Source organism: Pyxicephalus adspersus, chromosome 3 (assembly GCF_032062135.1).
Source record: "Pyxicephalus adspersus chromosome 3, UCB_Pads_2.0, whole genome shotgun sequence".
Classification (NCBI taxonomy): domain Eukaryota; kingdom Metazoa; phylum Chordata; class Amphibia; order Anura; family Pyxicephalidae; genus Pyxicephalus; species Pyxicephalus adspersus.
Genome location: NC_092860.1, coordinates 156,744,723 through 156,754,472, shown reverse-complemented (window position 1 = coordinate 156,754,472; position 9,750 = coordinate 156,744,723).

Here is a 9,750-nt window from a genome sequence, read left to right as displayed (position 1 = left end):
ATTGTTTTTCATGGAAATTTATTTTTCATTGCAGGCTTATAATTCTTAGGCATAACTCACCGAAATATGTCCAATATTAATAAATTTAATAATACATTTTAATTAAAAAAATCTGTTAAAACAAGGGTGCATAAAAATACATAACCCTGTAATATAACTGTACAGTAGCATATATAATATATACAATATACTTCTATACTTCTATTTATATATAAATATATATATATATATATATATATATAGTGTGTTTTGTTTATTGTTTTTACCTACCCCAAGTGTGGCTCGGGGTAACCGTTTTTTTGCATGTTTTTTTTACCCCGAGCCACACTCGGGAATACCACCAGGGGGTTAAAGAAGCATAATCATAACTGTGGATGTCAAGGGTAACGGTGTGTGCGTCTGTCTAAGCACCTGGTGGCAGTCTACCTGTGATGGTGTATGGCAAGGGGTAACAGAGTGATAACCTTGCCCCGTGACGGCCCCCTGGTGGCTGGACCTTTGCTGAGCGTGCTGGAAGGTCTATGCGCAGGGGTGCGGGCTGAGAGGGCGTCTTTGTTTTATTTACATTGCTTTTTTTAAAGTAAAAATACTAGTGACAGGTCTGCCTAAAGTCATGTTGGGTATTTGATGATATAATGGGCTATATATTTGTTAATCTTTTATTTATGGTGGGAGATCTGTTTTACAAACAACATTTGGTATGGATATTGTGTTCAGACCATCACTATTGTGCTGATAACATTAGTCTTCCAGTTATTTCAAAGATATATTGGTGATGAGAGATGAATATATTATATATTATAAGAAATAAGTGGAGAGAATAGGAAAAGGAACATGGCAGAGGTATGAATAGCATCTGTAAGGTGGATCTTCCATTTCATCATCAGAAGGAACAGAATCCAAGGCTTATCAAATCTTTAGCAGGAAGTCTTAGTTTTCTCCCAATGGGCCTGATGTATTAATATTCTCCCAAGCTGGAGAGGATACACTTTCATCAGTGAGCCTGGGTCATGGATCTGGAATGGAAACCTGGAATGGATCTGGTTCAGGATTGAAAACATTTGCTATCAAATAGCAAATGACTTATAACAAATCCATTGCTGGATCACCCAGGTTCACTGATGAAAGTGTATCCTCTCCAGCCTTAGACAGCTTTAGTAAATCAGGACCAATGACAATGCCAATGTCTGGTGAATCTCTAGTTTGCCCCAATGGGGGCAGGTGACAATGCCAATGTCTGGTGAATCTCTAGTTTGCCCCAATGGGGAAAGGTAGCAGAGAGGTGCAGACAGAAGACCAAAATCAATACCTAAGAACTGAATCCAGAAACCTGCTGTAAGGTGAGTATAGTATAGGCAGAGCCTTATACTGGGCATGGACATGGAAGAGAAGCATGACTATGTCACCCCCTCCGACAAACTGAAAGCACACAAAGCTATACTACAGAGTGACGTTTCAGTACAGCAGCCACTGGACACGCACCTCTGATTGTATACCTCACACCCCAGGGTTGCTTTAATGGACTGAAGACCTAGGCAACACATAAGAGTCAAGGACGAATCATTAGAAGTTTGCTGGGTTCTGCTTAACTACTCATAATACTTTACCTGAAATTTACAAAAGAATGTTTCTAAAACTCTTCTCTTTCAGGTGAGGGGGCAAAGAAGGTTCACTCCCAACAGTGTTTAAGGACTATAAATGACATAAATAGACTATTAAAGACTAAGACTATTAAATGATATAAATAACTGCTCATACACATGACAATAATGATGATCCTCCAGGAACAAATTCACTCCCTTCGGCACAGGTGTTACTCCATGTTGTTCTAACAAAGACCACCTGAAAATGTAGGATGTGCCTCTTCCTTATCCATCTGTATAGGAGAGCAAGGTGGTGACATGGCCGGTGGGTTGGGTTGACTTTGCAGACCCATGTGATATGGTAGCAGAGATTTTACCATCTTTGACAGGAGCAATGGTCAAGGTTTCAGAACTATGCACCCTCTTGGGAAGGAGCCAGGTTACACCTATCTACCTGAAATGTATACGCATCTATCATTGAATGTCTTGTTTAAGTTCTATCTCGTGTATCAATGGGAAGTAATTCCTCAGCATGGAGACACTCGCTGAAACATGAGGAAGATTTTCTCCATTTATCTTCAGAGAAACAATGATTTAATAGTTGTGGATGTTCTAGTCAGCCTCTCTAGCAGTCCTTTATAGAGCACAGCTGTATCTGTGACAGGTTTTGCATTCTAGGGTTTTTATTACCATGTGGTATGCTTAGATCATGAGAACTCCATTCCATTCAGGAAGTCAAGAGACATACAACTAAGGAAGGGGCAGCCTTATAGACTTCATATACAGAAGTATCGATGGAAGGGATCTGTAATTGACCAGTTGGAAGTCTTCCAACATTCGTTTAGTTTTACAGGTTGGAGCTTTAGCCACCTTGGGGATTCCATTTGACAAAGTAGCTCTTACTAAAGAATAACTTTGTTTCTGTGGCGTTGTTGGTTTTTAATTTCAAGTGAAATTTTACCTGGGTGAATGGTACATGCTTATTTCTAGTAAACATTTTCAAATTTAATTGCAGTTTATTTTCTACAGTGCTGACAGCAGAGACTTCATAAATCTTCTGGCTTTTATATTGAACCACAATACGGATAGTTTGTCCAATGTGGCCCCGGGATATCATCATCTTGTGAACATATGAACCAATCTATGAAAGATCCTATACAAATCTTGTCTGGATATATGAGGACGCTCCAAATTATTATTTAGTGAAGCAGCATAGCTTTTCTAGGTTCACTGGAGACCTCAGATACCACTCTCCAAACGGCTCGTACATTGAATCTTTATGGTTACACCCAGGTAAGTGTTTTTGTACAACAACCACCTTGTGCATTAATACAGTTTTGACACTGAGTTGCCCCAATACATTTTTATGGTTCCCCCATAAATTACTTATGCTCCCAAAGGGCTTTTCTAAACAAGGCGGAGTAAGAGGTTCTTCCAGCCTCTATTTGGCTGCATGTCTAAAGTCAATATCTACATAGCCAATGCCAGCAAAGAATAAGGCGTGCAAACACAGCAGGCATCACCTCATTTTTGTGGTCCCAAGCTTTCACACAGTCCCCAGCAGGCTGAGAAACTTGTAGAGTGGGTAACATAGGGCTCCTCAATACTTTCCTCAAATAGCTTCAATTCATGAATCCTTCATACTGTTGGAGATGGAGGGTATGATGCCATCCTGGAGGTGGAAGTGAAGAAGGCTTGGATCATTCTGGGCTCTGGTGCCCAGAAGCTGTTTGAAAGTAGTGATGAAGGGGCCATGAGCAGCACGGTGGCTCAGTGGTTAGCACTCCAGCATTTGCAGCACCGGGTCCCAGGATGGAATCCCAGCCAGGGCACTATCTGCATGGAGTTTGCAGGTTCTCCCTGTGTTTGTGTGTGGGTTTCCCCTGGGTGCTCCAGTTTCTTCCCACATTCCAAAAACATGCAGTTAGGTTAATTGGCTTCCCCCTAAATTGGTCTTAAACTACATTAATGACATATGACTATGGTAGGGACATTAGATTGTGAGCTCCTTTGAGGGACAGTTAGTGACATGACTATGGACTTTGTACAGCGCTGACATATGACTATGGTAGGGACATTAGATTGTGAGCTCCTTTGAGGGACAGTTAGTGACATGACTATGGACTTTGTACAGCGCTGCGTAATATGACGGCGCTATATAAATACTAGCAGATTTTTCTAAAAACAAAATGTTAATGTATAGGCAGAAATAGCCAAAAGGATTAATTAACATCCCAATGCTTGCAGACAGAATAGGATTTTTTTTCCTAAATCAATCAGAAATGTGTCTGTGAATGTGCCACCTTCACACTATTATGCTTGGGGAGACCAAGCCACTAGGGGGCACTACAGCTTGTACGGAGGTGGTGTGAGCCCTGAGAAGGGCAAAGGCCCGGAGTCTAAGCAGTTTCCAGGTTTTCTCCAGAGCCTCTGATGGTGAGGATGTTGCGCCGCTGATTACTGCCAGGTTGCGGTCCTTGGGCACACCAAAGTGGCAAAGGACGGTGCAAAATCACAAAACAGAAGAATAGTCAAGGAAAGCCAGGGTCAAGGCAGGCAGCAAGCAAGAGAGGTCAGGTCACAAGCCAGGGGTCAATAGCCAGGGATCCAGGAGACAGACATCAGTGACACAGGGGCCACTGCAGGCACAGGGACACAGGTGACACTGGAAGCAACAGGAGGTACAGGTGATGCAGAGATATCCACAAACTGACAGGAACACTGGAACAGCACAGGGAAGTTGGCTGGGAACCAACAAACTGGACAATGAGAGGTAACACAGGAGCTGGACACAGGAAATGCTGTAATAAGCAACAGGTGTACAGGAACCAGATCACAGAACTAGGGGCCATATAATTGACGCTGCTTTATATTAGTCACTGCAGAGAAACTGTTTTTAGTGTTTCAGATTTTGGTTTTGTATATTGTGAGTAAAGCTGCGTACACACGTGCAATTTTTGTCGTTGGAAAGGATCTTTCACGATCCTTTCCAACGACAAGGGGCTGCAAGATGCATGAACGGGCCAATGGCTGCCTGTGTGGCATGCAGTTACAGACAGCCAATCGGCTGCCTGCCACAACAAACATGGAGGGGGGCAACCCTGCTCTAATTGGAGGGCCCTTTGCATCATGGGGGAGGTTCCTAGTAGTGTTTTTGTTTGAATGCATTGTGGAAGGGTCGAATTCGGGTATTCGAATCCAGCAAAATTCAGGTCGGGTCGACCCAAAGTGTGTCCAATCCAATCTATAGATAATTCCAAACTTTGGCAAAAACCTTCAACTCCGAATCTGACTCCCCAGCCCTGGACGACACTGCCGGCAAAGGAATTATTATTTTATTATAATTTTGCAGGTCAGATCTTTTACATTACCAGACAAACTAGAACAAAGATTGTCTATTTCCATCTAGTCACAGTCAGTTTTTTGTTTTTTTATGGACAAAGAAGCATCTCAACTTTTCTGTACCCTAGCCACCAGCCTAAAATCTGTTGGCCAATCATATGAGCAGATCATTTCTCAAACACGAGTTGCCTCTGGGCAGACACAGTTTTTCAAGTCAATAGACCTGCTTCTATCCCCATTTCCATGTCCAAGCGGCAGCAAGTACTGGCAGTTATCCTGGCATGAGAAAACTGATTTTGTTTTCCCTAAGTTTTAGAATTATTAGCACTGATCTTGGGAGGTCTTCTGAAAATAAGAAAAGATTCAGAAAAAGGAATGGTAAATATTTCCCATTGGCTGAAATTGTAAAGGTGATAACTCTAATTATGATGGCTACTCCTTTTATTCTTTTTTGCCAGGACTAACTTTTCCATGGCCGTTAGCAGCATTCTATCCCTGGCTGCCCAGGACTGAATGCCAACTTGCTGGAAGGCTCCTAGGATCAGGTTATTCTCAGTGGTGGCAGATATGCGCAAAGTTTACAAACATCTATGAGTGTCAGCCGCCACAACCACCAAGTGGGTGGAACATCTAGCGCAGTGACAGTTCTTCAAAGCAGTCATGAAATTGAAGCCTTCAGTAAAGTATTTGTTTTTAGCCAAGGATTTGCCGCTGGTCCTACAAGTTCTTAGAGAACTTCCATCCAGTCTAGGTCTGCTCAATAGGAAAATGGACTTGGAAGATGAAATTCTTGACTTACTGTGACCATGACAAGCAAGGTTTCAGAACTATGCACCCTCTTGGGAAGGAGCCAGGTTACACCTATCTACCTGAAATGTATACGCATCTATCATTGAATGTCTTGTTTAAGGTCTATCTCGTGTATCAATGGGAAGTAATTCCCATTATAGTTTATACTCGAGTAAGTATATGTAAATGTCCAACAATAGGCAAAATGTGTGGAAAATGTGTCAGGATTGAACGCTAAATTATGAAAGACAAATAGGCCATACAAAGGTGGAAGTCATCAGTGTCAGTGTTCCTACATAATTATTTAGTAGGATGTTGAAGTGGGTGATGCTTGTTAAAGCACATTTGTTCGCTATGTTCTGTACACTGTAACTGTTGTACATGTGTCTGTAGTAATAATCTTGTTCCTAATCTTCCCTTATGAAAGCATTGACGCGTAATAACTTACTATGAGGGAAGTGTGGAAATCCTACAACCTCTCAGCTGTGACAACATAGAGGAAGCTGAGAGATCCCAGAGAATCCTAACGCATTAAAAATGTCACATGACACAGATTTGCCAATGTTTAGGCATTTACTATTTAACTTCAAAAAGTTGTAATATTATTATAATTTATTATATTGGTATATTCTATTTATTTTATTTTATTTATGTTTTTATTTCACTGTCATGCCCTCAAATAAACAATAAACTATAATATAGGTCAATGAAGAGATAAAAGAAAGAAGCAGAATATCATTTCTATGATGACAGTTTGCATTGATTCACATGGTGAATGTTATTTCAGTACTGGTTTCCCAGAGGAATATTGTATTTGTTCTAGTTAGCCGTTCCACCACTGTAATTATGTATTATACTTTTACATCTCAGCAGAGACCGCAGGAGCTCAGGTGTTTGAGAAGTGATGTCACCAGCTTTGTTATGCTGTACACACCACAAACTATAAAATAATATTTTCTAATAGTTTGACATCACGTGTTGTGAATAGAAAAATTAGCTTTTGTTTCCTGAGGGAGACAGCAGAAATATTTGTTGAAAGATCAAAGCTTTCATTGTACACATTTTATTGAAAGAGTATCCATGTGACTATTATTATGTACATGACTAGTAACCAGTCCGACCTCTGAATACAATAACATGCAATACATTCAAAATACAAATTTATCTCTAAACTTGTTACAGTGAGGAGGTGCTGAATTGTAATTTCTGACTCAATGAGGGAAATCAGCAATCGCCCTTTCTATATTAATTTATTATCTTTTAGAGTAATGAAACCCCACTATATCTTTTAACCAATGTTAAGGCGATTTCCTATTTATCCCGGATCAATATTTCCCTCTTCCTAATCACTTCTGTTTACAGCGCTGGAAGAATGTAACACACGTAGCTCAATGTGTAGTTAGATGACTTTCAAAACTTTCCTGTTTGCACACAGTTTATATAACAGGTCAGAGGCGTGATCACATGACTACAGACAATTAGCAGACATGACGGAGGTCCTTGTGGTTCTCCTAGAACAAGATATTTTTGTCAGAGTAACAGATATAGGGAGGAAAGGAAGAGTTTCAAGGCAAAAAGGGGGGAGCAGATGTTAGTTTACTGATAAGCATAGTACAAATAGTTTCAACATAATTCAATCATCTACAAAACATAACAAAAGTACAAAAATAATTAACTTCAAGATTCAGTAAAGTTCCTCAGCTCCTTACAACCGACTCTTCTACTCTTTGATTCTCATCCACATATACCCCACCCATAATATTTGGCCTTACTATAATTTTATGCTGATATATATTCACCGGGATTATTCTCCTTTTTCCATAACTGGTAATCTCCTTGGTGAGATTCTCTATTCAGCTTATGTAAGTCACTTTACTGATTCTTAAAACATGGAATGTAACCACATTATATACACTATAACGGACATTTTTGCATAGATATATAAGATATTCATGCATCAATGTAAGTTTATTTAGCCAGCTAGGGCAATATTAGGATATAGTATCAACCTATTCACTATCTGATATATGTTTATCAATCTGTAGTCTTTAATTGGATATTTTGTCATTAAGCTAATTATCCAACAATGTTGGTTGTACCATTATCTTTCATGTGTTTAATATCACGCTCATCATATACTCTTGTATTTGTATTTCTCCTGGCCTTAAGAAATGTTAATTTCACTTTTACAAACATTTAGACCGCTTGCAACACTTCAACTACTTCACTATCGCACAGCTACCCCCAAAGAAGCCCTCATTGGGCAAAACGCGTTGGGTATACTGGCCGCGCATTATCTTTTTTGTATCGGTTTCTGTGGTCCTGTAACACGGTATCACTGTGTTTGTAAAAGTAGGTAACTTCTGTCTAGTACCAACCTGACTGGTTGATTAATGGATCCTTGCTTAAGAGATCACTATTTTGTACTTTGTATTAATATGGTGTGACAGGGTGTCACTAAGAATGTCAGGGAAAGTGTTAAAAAGGCTCCAGGGAATAGAGAGTGGATAGGTCTGTGTAAGTTTCTAGGAAGAAACCTGGTTCTTTAGGGCCGAGGGATCCAGGCTGAGAGAGAGCCAGAGGGATCCAGGCTGAGAGAGAGCCAGAGGGATCCAAGCTGAGAGAGAGCCAGAGGGATCCAGGCTGAGAGAGAGCCAGAGGGATCCAGGCTGAGAGAGAGCCAGAGGGATCCAGGCTGAGAGAGGGATCAGCAAGAAGCGGAGGGAAGAGGATGAGCATTGTGTTGCAAGTTGGAGGGTGTTTAGGAGGCAGTTCAGTTAGTTCCCAGAGCTCGGCCTTGCACCAGCAGCGATTACACGTGAGTGGAACATGCTTGTTTTGTGATCTAAAGACTGCCTTGGTTTTGCTGTATTGGTTTTGCTTTAAACTGCTTTACTGTCAGTCAGAGAGGGACTATCTCAGTAATGGGATGTGGTTGCTCAGCCGAGCCGTTTCTTTTGTTTGTTAAAGTGCCAATAAATAGACAGGCCAGAGCCTGCAACATTCAAGTCTGCTGTCTTACTCACTGCTGTTTTCTGACCCGGTTGCTCCGGGAGATGTCACAATGTGCATTTGTGTTCTATGAGACGTTATCACTGAATACAGTTTCAATATTTGCCTAAAAAACCCAACGGTCTATTCCTTGTTCTTTATAATTCTAAATATTAATGACCTTATGAAAAGTCCAGAAGATAAGATCATTACCTTTTACAACAATCTAAAGATAAAACTGAATGGATTTTATTAAATCACTATACAGCGTGTATTCCATTAGGGAGTAACAATTCCTCCTGCCATACCAAAGCTCTCTTTGACAGGTGGAGGTGGTTGGGACAGAACCTAGGTGGAATACTCGGACAATTCTGGCCAGTGTTCCATGGGGTAGAGTGATGGGTGGCACTTCAGGATATGGCAAATAAGATGAAAACAATTGCCTTATCTGATCGACTAACTCCCTGCAGTCATGCTGATGCCATTGTTATAAATAGTTTACCATCATGTTCATAGGTCTGTAGACAGCCTGCTTAGTGGTGGACATAGAAAGGTGCCAAATGTGCCACTGTGCTTGGGACCTGGCACCTCCTCAGCTACCAGTGGCCCCCACAGAACCCCTGTCGCTCATTTCTTCATATGCGGTGTCTATATGTGGTGGCGTGAGTTGTGCTGTCAGGGAACCCTGCTTCTTCCTGCACCATAATAAAACGTAACGTCTGGAAGGACCAGACTGAAGGCACAGAGAGGTATGCTGTGTGGTAAATAGGTCTGTGTGTGCTTCAGGTGGTGAACATGTTTGGCTGGTTGTGCCCTGGAGTGACCGGTAATGGGGGAAAGATGGCGGGCCCCCAAGTCATTTCTATACAGGGGCTCACCAGTGACTATTACAGTGCTGCCACTGAGTATAGGAGCGCTGGCTGAGACAAAAGGGACTGAGGCCAATGTAGGCTGAAATGATAGGACCCTATAACACCCTATAATAATACCCTATAATAACACCCTATAATAATACCCTATAATAATACCCTATAATAACACCCTA